This window comes from Primulina tabacum, chromosome 18 (genome assembly GCF_025594145.1).
Source record: "Primulina tabacum isolate GXHZ01 chromosome 18, ASM2559414v2, whole genome shotgun sequence".
Taxonomy (NCBI): Eukaryota; Viridiplantae; Streptophyta; class Magnoliopsida; order Lamiales; family Gesneriaceae; genus Primulina; species Primulina tabacum.
In genome coordinates, this window is record NC_134567.1 from 6530857 (window position 1) to 6551029 (window position 20173).

A 20173-nucleotide genomic window follows, 5' to 3' on the forward strand; every position below is an offset into this window, starting at 1 on the left:
GAAAACACTATTCACGACGAAAATCGAACTGAAAACTAGCTGGAAAACGCATGAACAACAAGGTAAAAGTTAAGCTTCAAATCCTTGCTCAATATACTCCAAAGAACCAAGAAAAACCAAGCAATAGCTCACCTAAAAACAAACAAGAAACTTGAACAGGAGCAGCCACAAAACAGGGTTTGATTGGGGCTTAAATGGGCATCAAAAGTAGCGATTCATGGTTCAAAATGAAGCTATTGATGTAAGGAAGACAACCCCTCAAACCGTTTGTGATTTCGACGCCGGACGGGAAAGTTATGGCTTCTCCAATATGAAGGTGTTGAAAGTGACGGAAATTGGGTTCTTTCTTTCCTTCTCTCGATTCCTTTCTTCCCTATCTCATGCGTAAGATAAGTTGTGTATATGTATAATAATTTACCACAACATTTAATAAATTGAGTCCATTTTATCAGGATTTTACGTATTTTAAGAACTCGTGTGTTATTTAAACTCTATATGTATTTTATATCGTTAAATTCTCCGATATTCTAAAATGCATATTTTTAGCACACTTCTTGAATTTATTTGGCATAAATAATTATTTTAATTTACAACTCAATAATTATTCTAATTATGCCAAATTACCGGATAATTGATTACAGGGCCTTACATACGTTCTACCCTTGGACGACCTTTTTTCCATTCCATAAACGTCTTATATTGGCAGCATGTCCTTAGGAGTCAAAAAGCGTTTAAAAAAATCGTAAAAGCTTCACAACTTTGAAAATAATCGTCAAAACATTAAGCAATTTGAACTCAAATATTTTTCACGCAAAAATACATAAAACATGCATATTATGATTTGAATGGTGCATCAAAATATTTTAGAAGCATGCTTTTGCGTTTTAGAACGCTCGAATATACGATCGTTGCGTGGGTTGCGACGGGCGACGGAAACTCCTTGATTCTTGCTATCCAAAATTTCAAAATTGTGTGTGTTTCGGCTGCTATTCCTCAAGAAAACCTAGAATTTCTTTTTTTTATATATAAATTTTAATTTTCATGTTAATGGGCTTAGGTTTTGTGCTTTTGAGTTTAGGATCAATTGGGATTACTAATCTTAGATAAATTAGGCCCAATAACACTTATTTAATTGAAAAATAAATTTATAAAAAATTAATTTTCAAAAATAATAATTTTGACCTTTTAAAAGTTCATCATTTGCACAAAACCGGCTTCGAGGATAAAATCAAGCTTGTCTCGTAAAATAATTTGAACTCTACCATATTTAGAAAAATTTAATCATATTAATAAGCCTTGAAAATATTTATTTTATCTTGGACGTCCCCGGTTTTTTTTCCCCAGCCTATTATCGAATATTCGGGTAAAATCTACAGTTGCCATAAAATCATGAAAAAGTATAATTTAATAGACTAAGAGCACCCACTCTCCAATGTGAGTGGGCGTTATAACGCCCATTCACATGAGAGAGGGTGTGAGGCGTTCATAAATATGAACGCCCCTGTGTCAGTTTTTTTTTAAAAAAAATTAGAAACTTAGCGACGGTTTTCCGTCGCTATTTGCGACGGATTTTCAAAACCCGTCGCTGAACGCGGGCCCCACGCACGACCTCCCCATAAGTAGGACATCCCGAAAACTCAAGCATCAGTTTATATCAAAATATACTCCAACTAGAGTCAATAAAACAAAAATCGAAGTTAAATAACCTATAGCCGCACTGGCCAGGACTAAGCATAAATTAAAACTTACCAATACTCAACTGATCATAAATATCACAGAGTCGACTCAGAACATCACAAAACAACCAAATACTACTACAGATACACGGGGCATCTCCCCGGCAAATAAACTACAATACAAGACTGAAACAACTCAAGACATACATATAGACTAACTGGGAGACTCCACTGAACAGAACAAAGCAATCCAACCTCAATCCCGAGCTCCACTGGCGGAACCTCGGCTTGATGCTGCAAAAAGACTCGGGAGATCTACCATGGTGCCCAAAAGCAACCACATCAGCCCCCCCAGTAAACAACTGAGGTTAGGATTCTGGTATGAAATAGTTCAACAATAATCATAAATCATGCATAATCATATAATAAAATGTAATATGCAATGCATGAGAGGCTCAACGAATAATCTGGATAACAGGAGCCAACAAACGGTACGATAACAACTGGAATAATGCTCGAGCAACAACACAGGGGAGCTACAACATCATGCAGCTAAACCGTCCTGCCAAGTATGCGAGGTATGCCAAGCTGTGCTGAAATAACACCCTTGACTCGGCCTCCATACAGCTGATACGATATAACATGATGGTACAACAGAACGAACTAGATGACACAACCCCAGCGCTCACCTCAAAAGGCTGCACTAACCACGGGATTGTTCAATCACATCTACGATCTCATGTGTATAGGCCTATCAGCCACACTATGATCCCCGAGATAAACAACAGTGCCAGATAACAACGGATATCAACAATGGGCTAACAAGAACGATAGGGCTCAACATGAATGTCATAACAATATGCCCTATGCTAAATGCCAATAATATGTCACAATAATAAACATATATCACAACGAAGCCATTTAACAAATTACCACAGTCAACAAGTCATAAACACGATCAATGTAACACAGAATGGCAGCTAAACATAATTTATGTTTTACCGTCGTATGTTACCGAGCTGTAAAATACCTATACCACGAAAATCATCTTCAAGAATGATCAACTGAATTCTTTTAGCCTAAAATAATAAAATAAGCCGAATAATTCCACAACTCATCATTATTTACATTTCAACCATTATCAACTCGATAATCCTTAGATTAATTCCAACGATAACAACCATACTAAAACATCTTTCAATATAACACAACAATTCGACATAATTAATAGGCTCGCCAAATTATACCTCGAATAATTCCAATGACTGAACTTACAAAAATTATCCAATAAATACGTTAATAGAACGCTATTCGAACAACGAAAATAATTTAAATCAAAAGGGTAAAAATCCAACCTTGGACAGCCTATAAATATATCAAACAAAGGCTGGAATTAGCAAAAATTTACCAAGATCGGAGTTTAACTACTCGCTATCGGTTCCAAGGTGATGCTCGCCGGAGATGACGCCAGAAAACACTATTCACGACGAAAATCGAACTGAAAACTAGCTGGAAAACGCATGAACAACAAGGTAAAAGTTAAGCTTCAAATCCTTGCTCAATATACTCCAAAGAACCAAGAAAAACCAAGCAATAGCTCACCTAAAAACAAACAAGAAACTTGAACAGGAGCAGCCACAAAACAGGGTTCGATTGGGGCTTAAATGGGCATCAAAAGTAGCGATTCATGGTTCAAAATGAAGCTATTGATGTAAGGAAGACAACCCCTCAAACCGTTTGTGATTTCGACGCCGGACGGGAAAGTTATGGCTTCTCCAATATGAAGGTGTTGAAAGTGACGGAAATTGGGTTCTTTCTTTCCTTCTCTCGATTCCTTTCTTCCCTATCTCATGCGTAAGATAAGTTGTGTATATGTATAATAATTTACCACAACATTTAATAAATTGAGTCCATTTTATCAGGATTTTACGTATTTTAAGAACTCGTGTGTTATTTAAACTCTATATGTATTTTATATCGTTAAATTCTCCGATATTCTAAAATGCATATTTTTAGCACACTTCTTGAATTTATTTGGCATAAATAATTATTTTAATTTACAACTCAATAATTATTCTAATTATGCCAAATTACCGGATAATTGATTACAGGGCCTTACATACGTTCTACCCTTGGACGACCTTTTTTCCATTCCATAAACGTCTTATATTGGCAGCATGTCCTTAGGAGTCAAAAAGCGTTTAAAAAAATCGTAAAAGCTTCACAACTTTGAAAATAATCGTCAAAACATTAAGCAATTTGAACTCAAATATTTTTCACGCAAAAATACATAAAACATGCATATTATGATTTGAATGGTGCATCAAAATATTTTAGAAGCATGCTTTTGCGTTTTAGAACGCTCGAATATACGATCGTTGCGTGGGTTGCGACGGGCGACGGAAACTCCTTGATTCTTGCTATCCAAAATTTCAAAATTGTGTGTGTTTCGGCTGCTATTCCTCAAGAAAACCTAGAATTTCTTTTATATATATATAAATTTTAATTTTCATGTTAATGGGCTTAGGTTTTGTGCTTTTGAGTTTAGGATCAATTGGGATTACTAATCTTAGATAAATTAGGCCCAATAACACTTATTTAATTGAAAAATAAATTTATAAAAAATTAATTTTCAAAAATAATAATTTTGACCTTTTAAAAGTTCATCATTTGCACAAAACCGGCTTCGAGGATAAAATCAAGCTTGTCTCGTAAAATAATTTGAACTCTACCATATTTAGAAAAATTTAATCATATTAATAAGCCTTGAAAATATTTATTTTATCTTGGACGTCCCCGGTTTTTTTTCCCCAGCCTATTATCGAATATTCGGGTAAAATCTACAGTTGCCATAAAATCATGAAAAAGTATAATTTAATAGACTAAGAGCACCCACTCTCCAATGTGAGTGGGCGTTATAACGCCCATTCACATGAGAGAGGGTGTGAGGCGTTCATAAATATGAACGCCCCTGTGTCAGTTTTTTTTTAAAAAAATTAGAAACTTAGCGACGGTTTTCCGTCGCTATTTACGACGGATTTTCAAAACCCGTCGCTGAACGCGGGCCCCACGCACGTGATGAATTTTCTTTATTTAATGTTATTTAATGTATTAGTTTAAATGAGTGTGAATGTTAAAATGAATGAGTGGACAGCGGGACCTACAAATAATGAGTGTGAATGTTAAAATGAATGTGGGAGAATAAATGTGTTAATGTAATGTGTATGTGGTATGTGGACTCCACGATTTTTGATGAGGTGGTGGGTGTTTGCGGGTGCCCTAATACCGGGAATTAAGCCAATTATTATGAACCACAAAAAACATATAAGTTTCAAGAGCAAAACGATAATTTCACTTTGATGGTGTTTATCCAAAGCACAATAATGAAATTGTCGCATGTTTGGGCTAGACGAGGGATTTCACTTTCGGGGTTCTCTTCTGATCCAGTCTATATGTGAGGCCCAATGATAGGCCTCATCTTGAAGACAACCCAGTTATTTGGTATGGGAAACATGTCTGCATCCATCCATCGATTAATCACGCGAGTACGCATCATATATTGGTTATAGGCCTTTGGATTTCTCTCTGAATAGCCTGAATGTCCGACTGTGTCTGCTGGGCAGCCGGCCCAATATTAATTTTTAGGTTTAGTCATTACTGTACAAGAAATAGTTGTCGCAAACATTCCCTTAAGATTTTTTTGTTGAGAATTTTCTGAAAATAATTTGCATAAAAGAATTAAAATTATTCGCAGGAGGATTTTCTTGGATTTTTATATGATACTTATCCGGGTTGCCTCTTTTTCCGTGGGAACTTTACATCTATAGCAAAGAACAATCCCTTTTTAAAAAAATTTAAAATCGATTTATAAGACTTGGGCAAAAAAATTTATTTCGCCACCTTTTTATATGTAGTTGGTTTTCTCAACTAATTTGGTACACCAACCTTTGACTGTTATTTATATGCATTTATTATTTCTTATTACTTCCACGCATTGATTTTTTCTTTTTTTCATCACAAAAAAGTTTATTTTGTTTTTTGCGTACAAAATGTGTTACTTTCATTCGTAATTGCATGACATTGGTACCTGAGTTGGTACCAAACTTGGGTCTGGTACGTCCCGAGCCGAACCGTGGTTTAGCCCGACCTCCCGAGCCGTTACAATCCTCGAGCATGATCTTAATCTTGCCATGCCCGTCCTTCATTTACTATGGCATGTACAATAATTGTTATTTCATTGAAGTTTCACACAAATCTTTGAAATTTCAAAACTATGGCATGTACAATAATTATTATTTCCTCCTCAAATATATAAGTGTTTTTGTGTCACACAAATTAAAAAAAATGTTTACAAACAAAATTCTTATTCTATCTTTATTTAATTCATTCAATTTTTTTTCAAGATTTAATTAATATGGAATTATTGGTTTAAAAAAACAAGAAAAATGTTAATAATTATAAAAATTGAACTATATTAGTGTCAACATTTACACTTAACAACGAAAAGTGACCATTCACACAAAAGTCACAGATTTGAGGTTCGAATTTCGTTGCCAATGTGGGTTTTACAAGAATGACCCTTTTCCTCTAAACTAATGTATCATTAAATAAAATATTTTGATTGAAATTTCAGTTTAATGTAAGTCAACTCAGGTCCTTGAGAAAATTACGTAAATTTGAAATAATATTTGTGTTTTTTATTAAAAAAAATTAACTTCACACATAGAAAGAGATGTAAGTAATATATATATATATATATATATATATATATATATATATATGAAATACAGAAATAAGTAAAATTAATATAATGGTTTTTGTTTAAAACGAGGGAGAGATATTAAAAAGGTTAATTTGCATTTATTATATTTTTTGAACAATTTATAAGAAATATAAAGTAAAATAACGGTTATTGGTAAAAAAATCCATCTGCCAAGATTTTGATTAGGATTCAGTACCCATGAGCTTTTTTTTTTCTTTTTTTTTTCTGCAACCCTTGATACCAACTTATGTTGTGTTTTAACTCTCTACAAATGGTTATTTTACTATTTTAGCCTTAAATACTAGACAATTTTCTTATCTACTCATTTCTTAACTTAATATACATATTATTTTCGTATTTGTTTTTTTTTTTTTTTACTAATAATCCAACTAAAGTTAATAGTAGAAGAATTTTTTTAATGGTATTGAATGCCGAAAAATTTGTGTTTTATCATGATGATTGTTGGGAAAAATATATTTAGAAAATGTAAGTACGTAATTGATTGAATGATACCAACATAATATGACCACTTAATTATTTTGACATTTATATGTTAGTATAATTAATGTATTATTTTGGTAACATTAATATGAGATTTGGTATTAATAATCAGTTATTTTATATAATTGATCTGATGTTAATATAATTATTTTTTTAGTAATGATGATATCATTAATTTTATATTTGGTATTGATGATATGTTACTTGGTATTACTATTATTAAAATATTTTAGCTCTTAGTTATAACACAATAGAGCTTTTTTAAAATAATGGAATAAGGATATTTACGAGACCGAATCAAGTACCTATTGACTCGATTTAGGTATCTCTGAGGCTAAATCAAGTACCCATTTTCTCAAATTAGGTTTTTTAAATATCAATTTAGGTATCATATTTTGAATTCACGATATCATCAACAAAAGTAATTCAACATCAACTGAGTAATATTTTTTACATCTCCAAATAATGGAATAATGATATTTACGAGGCCAAATCAAGTACATATTGACTAGAATTAGGTACTTTTGAGGCCAAATCAAGTACTCGATGACTGGAATCAAGTAATATAAGTACCAATTTAGGTATCTTATTTTAACTTCACGATGATACCAACAAAAGCCACTCAACATCAACTTCGTAATATATTTTTTTACATCCCCAAATAATAGAATAAAGGTATTTACGGGGCCAAATCAAGTATCTATTGTCTCGAATTAGGTACTTATGAGGCCAAATCTAGTACCCACTTACTCAAATTAAGTACTTTAGTACTAAATTATGTATCATGTTTTGACTTTACGGATGCCACCAACAAAGCCACTCAATATTAACTCCGTAATAAATATTTTACATATTTAAATAATGAAATAGGGTATTTACGATGTCAAATCAAGTATCTATAGAATGAATTAGGTACTTTTGAGGCCAAATTGAGTACCCGCTAATTCAATTTAGGTACTTTAACTACCAATTTAGATATCTGTTGTTGATTTCACGATGCTACCAACAAAAGCCACTCAATATTTTTTTTCAAATCCTCAAATAATGGAATAAGGGTATTTAAAAGACTAAATAAAATATTTATCGACTCCAATTAGGTACTTTAATGTAACATCCAAAAGCCAACCAACATAAAACAAAATGCATGCAAATGAATTAAATTACATAATTGTTTTATTTAATTGATTTTAAATGCTTGCATGATGCATATTATATGATTAAATGTATGCTTGCATGATTAAATCATTATAAGTGATATGATCAATTAACTGGTGAAAGAGTGTTTAGAAGGGGGGTTGAATAAACACTCACGATGTTCACAATCTTTTCGATTGTTGATTCAGTTTAGTGACAAACTGAAACTCAGAATCTTATCAGTCGATATCAATCAGTTAAAAATAAAGTGCGGAAATAAACTGACTGATAGATAGAACAAAAACTGAAATAAGAACACACGAGATTTTATGGATGTTCGGAGATTTAAATCACTTCTACGTCACCCCTTCTATCACAAGGATAGGATATCCACTAAAAACTTTGTTCGATACAAACACTTGTACAGACTCACTTCAGTTTGGACCTAACAATACCAAAACTGAAACTCTTAGTTTACAATATGTTTCACAGTGCTCAACTGGACTTAGCACAACTGATTTCTTTAAAGATCGAATATACAACAAAACGAATTGTGCTAGTAAGCTCGAAAAGTAGCCTAGAATGCTACGAATAAATTTGATAAGTGTGAGCTTCTAATTTTTTATATGAGCAAGAATTTCAGCAGAATAACATCAAGATTGATAGAATACTGAATCGTTGTTTTTCAACTGCTCTTCCCTGTTATTTATAGGCTTCTCTTCAAGGGTAATAATCAATTTAATTTGAATCTTTATATCTGTTGGTTGCCACGTCAATATCTTTCTAACATTCGTACACTACAGCTTTTCTGATATACGGCGTTCCCACTGTTAGTTGCAGTTTGCTTTGTACTGTTGTCGGTTGAATGTCTTTTTCGTTAACTGATGACGTGTTCAACTGAAGGATCAGCTGATAAGCTCACAACTGAATGTAGCAACTGATCAATTTCCTTTTTCAATAGCTGATAGTTGTCTGCGTAAGTTCAGTTCAGCTGGTTCAGTTGCTTTTGCGCATTAATCTTAAGTTGTAGGCAACTGTTAGTTTGAGTATTTGTTCAGTTACTTTCGAACATCTTGATCAGTTAATCCAATCGATTTAAGCACTTAGTTTGTCAAACTACCGAAATTTAGTGTCCAACAATTTTCTCTTTTTTGGTGTTTGACAAAACTTGGAATATATATACTGATCAACTGCAACTGAGAAAAAAAATCTTCAAATTTTTTTTGTAGATAAAATAATTCTTCCAATGTACAGATTCGTACAAATAAAAGAATCCAATGTACAGATTTGTACAAAGAATAAAAGAATGAAATAATCTTCAAGAATATTCAAAAATCTACCATATTCTTCAACCTTTAACTGAAATCAGTTGATTACTTCTGTTGATCTTCATCTTTTCCTTTTTCCTTTGTCTTCTCATTTTTGAAATTTTTCTTCTCCTTTTTCCCCTTTTTTGTCAAACGCATAAACCTTTCTGGATAATATACGAACATCCGAGGAGATGTCTGACACAACATTCATCACAATATCTTGTAGAAAATCTATCTTTTTAGTGACAGTCTTCTCCAGAAAGTCAAAGCGTCTTCCGACTAAGGCTTGAGTTTGGAAGTGGGCCTCAGTCTACACTCTGTACTTTTTAATTTCTTCCATCAGGATAAATAGTGAAGTCACATTCTCTTGGATTTACCGTAGTCTTCCCGTAGTAAACTCATTTGAAGAGTTGATCTTCAAGGTATGCGCAAGTTGGGTTGACTGTATGTTTGAAATGACATTCATCATACTAACGAGGTTGTTCTGAACAGATTGGATTTCTTTGAACAAAGATTCAGTTACATTGACTGAAATGCAGAATTCACAAAAATCAGTTGATGATAAAACTGGTTTAAGCTTTAACAGTCATGTTGAATATTCTGCAAGTGATACACAGCCAAAGTTGAATGAAAACAAAGGAAAGTACATTACCTTCGTAAAATCAACTATGGTAAATGAATTCTCAAAACCAAGTAAACCAACTATTCAATCGACTGAAAGTAAGAACAGAGCCAAACAGTATGGAATTGGATATAGCTCTGAGAGTTCAACTGATTCAAGAAACTGGTTACCTAAACGGTTCAGTTACAAAAATCAGCACTCAAGGAATAACTATTACAATTACTACAACTATAAGCCAGTTCAGAAACGGTATCAAAAGAATAGTCAGTTGAAAAAGGGTACAAATCATACTGCTTCTTCCTCACACCACACACTTAATACCCAAAAGTCGAGAAAGACTATTTGGAACACATCAACTGGAAAGTCAGTTAGACTGGTCCAAGTCTGGGTTCCTAAAGGACTAATCAATTTAGGACCCAAATGAATATGGGTACCAAGATCATATATTGTGTGTGATTGCATGTGATAGATCCAAAAAAAGAATCAACCTGGTATCTAGACAGTGTATGCTCACGGAATATGACAGGGATGCAAGTCTGCTATCTCAACTGATCAAATACACCAGACCAAACATCAGTTTTGGAGACAACTCCAAAGATAAAACTGTGGGTAAGGGTAAGCTTATCCGTGGTTACTTTACTGTCAAAGATGTTTTACTAGTTGAGAATTTGAAATATAACCTGATTAGTATCAGTCAGTTATGCAACAATAATTTCTCAGTTCAATTCGACAAACACACTTGTTCAGTTAGAGACTCAACTGATGAGGTCATCCTAACTGGCAATCATTGTGGAAATATTTACAAAGTCAGTTGGACTGATCAACCTTATGCACCATTTTGTTTTATTGCTTCAAAATCTTCTAAAAACTGGTCTAACTGATCGCTCAATTATCAAACTGATTGCACGAAAACAGCAATCAGTTAGGAATTAGCAGTTGTGGTACTTTGGCCATATCTCTCGGCTCGGTTATTGGAATGAAGCGATTCGGTATGCATTGGAAAGATAAGACGATGATCTACAAATCATGTCAAAGTCTGAACTAATAAATGACGATGAAGCTACTGGTTCTGGACAAACTGAAATCAGCTAGGATGATTTCATCACACCAGCTGAACTGAACTAAACTGAACCAGCTGCTGACCAGCTGACCCACTGAACTGAACCAGCAGCTGACCAACTGAACTGAACCAGACCAGCTGAACTGAACTGAACCATACCAGCTGAACCGAACTAGACCAACTGAACCAGCTGATCTAAACCGAACCAACAGCTAACCAACTGAACCAGCTGCAGACCAGTTGAAGTGAATGACCAGTTGAGTTGACCAGAGTTGACCAGTCGGGAAAGTCCAACAAGACGAATTTGACTGTTGCAATCTCAGAAACAGTACAGAAAATTTTCAAACGATCATATTCTTGTGCCTAACGTATATATGATTGTTGGGGTCTATAAATACAACATCTAGAAGATCAAACAAGAGATTTTGAAGGGGATTCAAAGCATGGGAAGTTAGTATGAAGAAATCTGTTAGTTGAGAGCACAAGCCCTTGTGTGATGATACATTTGAGATGTACACTATAAAAGAAAAATTCCTTACACACAATCACTCACACATATACAAGAGAATTGAACTTCAAAGATTAGTTGAGTGAGTCTTACTCAAAGACAATAAACTTGTGTATGTAGTCTTTGCATATGAGACATTAAACAATATAATTATTGTGAGGTGCTTCCTAAAATCTTGAGTGCTAGAAGTTCAGTTAGGCAGTAGCGTAAGTCCTAGCTGAATGGGTTTGTACAAAGAGTTGTATAAATCAAAGTCTTCTAGTGAATCATTCCCAAGGGGAAGAAGGGGTGACGTAGGAGCATTTGAAGTCTCTGAACTTTCATAAACAAATTCGTGTCTATTTGTTTATTGCATATATTTATCATTTTCATAGTTTTAAAGATGCATTGTTGAAGCATTTTATGTGTTCTTCAAATAACAAAATATTGCATACAAAGTGTTTGATAAAATGCTTCAACTAAAATATTTTTACTCATTCAACTTGCTTATATTTTAAAAGCTTTACAAAATATTTAATCGATTTCTACGAAGGATTATTTCGAGTGTCTTCCGCTTGGTTTGAATATCAAACTCGATTTAATTCATCGGTGTTCAATATTTCAAGAACCGATCTCTTGTAGCTCAACGATTACCCCCTAATCGATCCCATCAATTGGTATCAGAGCGGGTTGTTCTTGAAAGAGCACTGAAACTGATTTTGATGTTTAAAATTCGAAAATTTCATTTTTTTAAACATTTATATGCAAAACTGAATTTTCGTGTAGCTTGCAGCCACCGTAGAAAAAATGACATATGTCCATGCTCGAGTGTCCAAATGACAAACAGCTTTTTGCGTTGAAAACTAGACTCATAGAGGTTTACAGCGGTATAAAATTTGTAGCTCAATTATGCTCGAGAAAAAGCAGTTTATTCGTTGAATGTAGAGCATATGTGCTGCAGCAGAAAATGAGCCATGGAGAAAATTGGTTAGTTATACCTCTTCTTTTATAATTTCAAACTTTCAAAAATATAGGGGGAGAACTCATTATAATTTTAGTGGAGAGATTATTTTTAAATATTGAGGGGGAGAAAATTTTGCTTAAAATATTTTGAAAATATGACTTTTTGATTCAAACAAAAAAGGAGAGAAATATGTTAGTTGAATCGATTGTTTATCCAAGTTTTGTGATCATCAAAAAGGGAGAGATTGTTGGAAAATTTCATATTCGCAATCTTGATATTGATGTTAACAAAACTTGTTATTGTGTTTCTAACATATTTACCCAAGTGCGAAGTTATTAACACATGAAGCAAAGTGAGACTGAATTCTGCACAAACTGAATTTCTGGCAAGTTTCGGAATTTGGATGATATCACTCAACTGGATGATTTAAATGACAATCCGCCAACATAAATTCATATAAAACTTAATTTGGAACAAGTTGTATTTCACGTAAGTTGAGCAAATTCGGATGTTATCAAGGTCTAACTGATCGCTCAATTACCGAACTGATTGCACGAAAACAGCAATCAGTTAGGAACGAGCAATTGCGGTTCTTTGGCCATATCTCTCAGCTCGATTATTGGAATGAAGCGATTAAGTATGCATTGGAAAGATAAGACGATGATCTACAAATCATCTTCATAAGTCAAAGTCTGAATAGAAGTTTAAGATGCTGATAAATGGCGATGAAGCTACTGGTTATGCACAAACTGAAATCAGCTAGGATGATTTCAGCACACCAGCTGAATTGAATTGAACAAGATGTTGACCAGCTGACCAACTGAAATGAACCAGCAGCTGACCAACTGAAATGAACCAGCAGCTGACCAACTGAATTGAACTGAACCAGACCAACTGAAACTAAACTAGACCAGCTGAACCGAACCAGACCAACTGAACCAGCTGAACTGAACCGAACCATCAGCTGACCAACTGAACCAGTTGCTGACCAGTTGAACTGAAAGACCAGTTGAGTTGACCAGGGTTGACCAGTCAGAAAAAAGTCCAGCAAAGCGAATTTGACCGTTGCAATATCAGAAACAGTACAAAAACTTTCGAAACAGTCATATTCCTGTGTCTAACGTATATATCATTGTTGGGGTCTATAAATACAACATTTAGAAGATCAAACAAGATCTTTTGAAGGGGATTCAAAGCATGGAAAGTTAGCATGAATAAATCTGTTAGTTGATAGCACAAGCCCTTGTGTGAGGATATATTTGAGATGTACACTATAAAAGAAAAATTCCTCACACACAATCATTCACACATATACAAGAGAGTTGAACTTCAAAGATTATTTGAATGAGTCTTGCACAAAGACAATAAACTTGTGTATGTAATCTTTGCATATGAGACATTAAACAATATGATGATTGTGAGCTGCTTCCTACAATCTTGAGTGATAGGAGTTCAGTTAGGCACTAGCGTAAGTCCTAGCTGAATGGGTTTGTACAAAGAGTTGTATAAATCAAAGTCTTCTAGTGAATCCTTCCCAATGGGAAGAAGGGGTGACGTAGGAGCATTTGAAGTCTCCGAACTTCCATAAAAAAATTCGTGTCTATTTGTTTATTGTATTACTTATCATTTTCATAGTTTTAAAGATGCATTGTTGAAACATTTTATGTGTTCTTCATATAACAAAATATTGCATACAATGTGTTTGATAAAATGCTTCAATTAAAATATTTTTACTCATTCAACTTACATATATTTTAAATGCTTTACAAAATATTTAATCGGTTTATACGAAGGATTATTTCGAGTGTCTTCCGCTTGGTTTGAATATCAAACTCGATTTAATTCATCGGTGTTCAATATTTCAAGAACCGAGCTATTGTAGCTCAACGATTACCCCCTAATCGATCCCATCAAACAAGGCATGATTTCATGAAATTGAAAGATTTTAACCGAATATTCGATAATAGGCTGTGGAAAGAAGACTGGGGACAACAAAGACAAAATAAATATTTCTCAATAAATATTTTCAAGGTTTATTAATGTGATTAAATATGATAATTTTTTCTAAAAATGATAAAATTCAAATTATTTTACGAGACGAGCTTGATTTTACCCAGGAAGCCGGTTTTGGAAAAACGAGGGACTTCTAAAATATCAAATGCAGTATTTTTGAAAATTAATTTTTATTAACTTTTATTTTCAATTAAATAGGTATTATTGGACCTAATTTACCTAGGATGAGTAGGCCAATTGTTCCTAAACTTGAAAGCCGAAACCCAAGCCCATTATCATGCAAACTAAAACCTATAAAATAAAAAACTTAGGCTTCTAAACACACCATTCGGCTGAAAACCCACATACACCACACACACATTGAAAATACCTAGGGGAGGAAACAAGGAGTCTTCGTCGCCTGTCCGTTCTTCCTCACACCCCACGCCGACGATCGTATTTTCAAGCTTTCTAAAACGTAAAGGCCCGCTTCTAAACTACCTTGACGCATCATTCAATCCATAATATGCATGTTTTACTTATTTTGCATGAAAAATATTGGTGTTCAAATAGCGTATCATTTTTACGATTATTTTTAAAAGGTTGAAATTTTTTACGTATATATGCACGTATTATGATTCCTAACGAGTACACTGCCAACATAGGATGATTAAGGGACGAGAACGGAGTTGGGAAGTGATGAGATGAAGGCTGGACGTGAAGAAGAGAAGGAATTGTGCATGGTTGAGGAATATAGGCTAGGGTTTCATGGACCAACTTGGGTTCCTTACGACAAAGCTAGGAGAGCAGTGCCTGGGCTCGGCCAGGGTTTGGTCAAGGCTCGGTGTGGGGTGTTTGGAGAGGCTAGGAAGAGTCCTAAGGCGGTTGGACACTGTCGCGTCTACTTGGGAACCAAAACCGCACAGGTAAGGGACTTGCGAGAGGGTTGTACAAGCTGGTTGGGAAGAGGGCTGGATGGTTAGGATGGGTCCAGAAGGGTGCATGGCGGTCCTAGGTAGGGGGCAGGGGCCTGGTGCTGGCGGATGAGTCCTGCCCATGCGCAGGTAGGAGGAGGCGTGAGCGCCGTGGACTCTAGGAATGGAAAAGCTGGGGTGGTCGGGCTAGGCTGGTTCGGTGCTGGTCCGGACGAGCACTTGATAGTCTAGGAGGGTGTGGTAGTGGTCTTGTCCTAAGTGGTTCGAGAGGGGTTCGAAGAATTTGGAAATAAGGGGGGGCCGAATAGGTTTAGGGTTCGAATTTTAGGGTTTAGGAAAAAAGGGTTCGAACCATGGTCCATGAGGGTCGATTCATGATTCACGAGGGTATTTTAGGTATGAAAAGTTTATATTTATAGTTTGGGAAGAAATATTTAAATTTGAATTAATTCGGGAATTAAACGCTCTTCGAATTAGTAAATAGGAAATTAAATTAAAAGCCTCGAATTTAAGCTAAATAATAATATAAAAAATCAAATTTAAGCTTAAATATTATTTGGGATGACGTAGAGTCAATAAAAGTAAGAAAAAGTCAAAATCGAGAAGTTTTATGTCTAGGGGCAAAACGATCATTTTACACCTAGGTAGTACAAAAAAGGTTGGCAGCATCCCGAAGGGTCACAACGCATGTTAAATGATATATTATGATGATTTTGATGAAAATATGATATTTTATGATTTATGGTAAATTTGTGCAATTTTTACTGCAAAAATGATATTTTTGAAAAGTCATGGTATTTTATGAATTAAAAAGGAAATGAAAAATGTTTTGAAGGATGTGAATTGACTGTGACAAAGAGAATATATGATTTTTGGGAATATCGTGAGTGAAAAAGCCCCAGATAGAGCCCGTTTACGGGAAAAGGCCCTATAAGGAGCCCAACGATCGTATTTTCATTTTTACGTCGGTACCTACTGTCCGTCCCCATGTGCAATTCTTAAGAAATTATATTCCCAAGAATTTTGGTGAATGACAAAAAAAAGACAGCACAAAAACAGCTGCGGTTTCTATATGAGATATGCATCAGTTCAACCGCTCAGCTCATCAGATGGAATATCTTTCTAACCGGCTAAAGCTCAAAGAAGTCTCAACCGCTTATTTCATACCGCTAGCAGATTCAGCTTGGACTTAAATGATCCTCAGAACCGGATCATTAAAGAGAACCATTTATTGCTCAAAGACATTCTCTGACCGGCTTAATACATTCAAAGCATTACACCGCCTTGAAGTCAAGGTATACATACATCAGTTCCAAGAATGATCTGCATTTATGTCTCTATCCCAGAAAAGATAGACCAAGTATAGACTTCAAGTTCTGATGCTAAAAGACAGTTACCATAAAAGGAACTCCTCAGGAAAAGCGCTTCAGAACTACGCTGAGCAAAAGGAACATTAAATGCTTTTATTAAAGATCAATTAATGCTCATAAAGATGACAGCAACACATCTGTTCAGTGGATCAGGTTAATGTTGCTGCATCCTTCCCGACAGTTATGAAGATCGTGTATATTAACGGAGGAGTGTGCTAGCTAAGAACCCCTCTCTTGATCCACAGCTAAAAATCTTGTTGCTAGTTTATACAAAGATCTCAGAGCGCTATCAAAGGTCTACACACTTCAACGCTCTTTCATCACGCTTTAAACAAGAATTACATTTGATCATCTAAGGATCAATTTTGTGCTACTCAAACCAAAACTGATTGTTCATATCAGTAACCCTTTGGTTATTTGATTTAGTGTCTTGTGAACTGAGAGTTCTTAAATATCCAGTGGTGTAAAGTGATCACTAAGAGTTCCAAAACAGGCAGTGTGATAAGTTCTGATTGGAGTGGGCTGTTTCAAAAAGTTTGTAGAGCCAAAGTCTTTTAGTGGAAACCTACCTAAGAAGGAAGAAGGGGTGACGTAGGAGTATTCATTCTCCGAACATCCATATAAAATCTTGTGTCACTTTACTTATCACAAGCATTTTCTTTGTTTCTAATTGTTGATTAAGCCTGTTAACGTGTTTAAGTTTCTATTGGAAATTGTGAACCGTCTCCTCACATAATAGTGGTTCACATTTTCAACCGTTTGAGAAGAATTTTCAACCGCCTAACAAACGGTTGAAATAAACATTTTAAAACAAAAGAGAGTTTGAAAGAGTTCATTCAACATCTCTCTAAAATCTTTCTCGATCCTAACATGAATGGTGAGCTAAGACTGATCAGTCGACCAGATGATAAAAGGCTAGTCACTTTCAAGGATCAAACTTCACCCAAAATGATAAATGATTGAAAGATTTACGATTTTACGATTTATGATCTATTTATGATAAAAAAAAATGATATTTTAATGCATGTGCTTGTATATGTATTATTTGTTACTCATGTTTAGAACGTACTGAGACATTAGATTCGCTAGGTTTGAATGTTGCAGGTGATTATATTGAGGGAGGCGCTGACGCTTGAGTGGATCGAAGCAAACAGTACACTCCCGATGAACATTTATTTTCCGTATTAGCTTGATAGTTAAAAAATTTAAAAGATTTTTATTAATGATTTATTAGAAATATTCTTTTATGCTTTATTTTGATGTTAGTTGATCTTGTTAAAGGTCGACGTAGCATTTTTGATTAATTGACGATTTAGGGATCTTTATGCACTTGAAATTTCATATGTTATAGTATTTTGATTTATGGAAATATTAAATTATTTAAATTGTAGATTTTCGAAATCATGCTTCTAAAAAAAATTAGTATAATTTCAAGGTTAAAAAGCTAGAGTTGTTTCAATTGAATACCAATTTAGGTATAATATTTTGGCTTCACGTTTGTCACCAACACAAATCACTCAATACCCAGAATGATATCAAATTAAGTATTCATTTTTTATTTAATGAGTACCAACAAGTATTGTGAATGAATATTAGTTATTATTATATATGAATAGTCCCTAGTATAATGAATGATCATCAATAGGTATGGTGGATGAATACTAATAAGGATAATATTAAAAAGTATTCACATATTATTTAATAAATACCAAAAATATTGTGAATTAATATTAATGAGTATTATAAATTAATAACCATAAGTATAATGACATAATACTGATAAATATAATGAACGATTGTCAACAAGTATTATTGATGAATACTACTAATGATTATATCAAATGAAGTATTCTCTTATTATTTAATGAATACAAATAAGTATTTTGAATGAATATTAGTGATTATTATAAATGAATAGTTATAAATATAATGAAAGAATATCGGTAAAAAATTTAATATTTAAGGGGCAACATCAAGTATAACTTAGACAAAAATTATGTGCTTTCTTTCCTATCATAATTTTATTTTATGAATTCTAAATAAGTCATTCAAGAATATACTCCAAATTTATTTTTTGACAATATAAATAAATTTTTTTTAGCATTTATGAGGCCACATCAAGTATCACATGACAAAAATTAGGTGTTTTTATACCTACATATAGATATATCATATTGTTATTTCGTAAACGCCAAATAAGTCATTCAAGATTAAATTCAAAGTGTATTTTGAAAGTAAAAATAAATAAATTTTAGTATTTAAGAGACCACATCAAGTATCTCATGACAAAAATTGTGCATTTTTTATATCATCGGTATTGTGAATGAGTAATAATAAGTATGATATCAAATTAAGTATATTCTTGGTGTTTTATTAATACCAATAAATATTTAGATGAATATTAATAAGATAGTAATTGCAAACACTACCTAAATATTATGAGTGAATACTAATAAGGTATTGATTGCAAAACACTACCTAATGCACTTTCCAAAAAATACCAACAATGATTGAATTTATGGTGATCATTCGAGATCCAGTATTTTCTTACATATTTGGATTGTTAAAACACCAAATCAAGTATCCGAATCCCCAAAATAGGTATTTTGTAAATCAAAATAAGTACTTACTCTTATTTCATGATGAGTGATAAACTATGTTTTTTTTTTTTTTAAATTGAATGACATGACTAAGTATCATAATGTATTTTTCATGAAAAGACCACAATGACTGAATTTATGGCGATCTCTCGAAGATCCAGTATTTTTTTAGACATTTAGAGTATTCAAATACTCAAATCAAATATCTTAAACCCTATAGTTACATTATAGCTCCAAATAAGTACTCACTCTTATTCCATTATGAGTGAAAAACTATATTTTTTTAAAAAAATTAAATGACATGAAAAAGTTATTCTAATTTTTTTTCCATGAAAAGACCAACAATGATTGAATTTATGGTGATCGTGCGAAGATCGATTATTTTCTTAAATATTTGGATATTCAAATAACCAAATCAGGTATTGGAACCCCGAAATATGTACTTTTTAGGTCAAAACATGTAGTTTTTTCTTATTTCATTATAAGAGATGAACTATGTTTTTTAAATAAATGACATGAATAAGACATCTTAATGTATTTTCAATGAAAAGACCAACAATGATTAAATCTATGGTAATATTCGAAGACCCAGTATTTTTTTACTCGTTTGGAGTATTCAAATATCCAAATCAAGAATCTGGGACTCCAAAATAAATATTTTGCGAGTCAAAATAAGTATCTACTCTTATTCCATTGTAAATAAAAAAAAAGGCAAAAATGTAAAATTGAATTTGTGGGGAGTTAAAACTAAAATTATGGC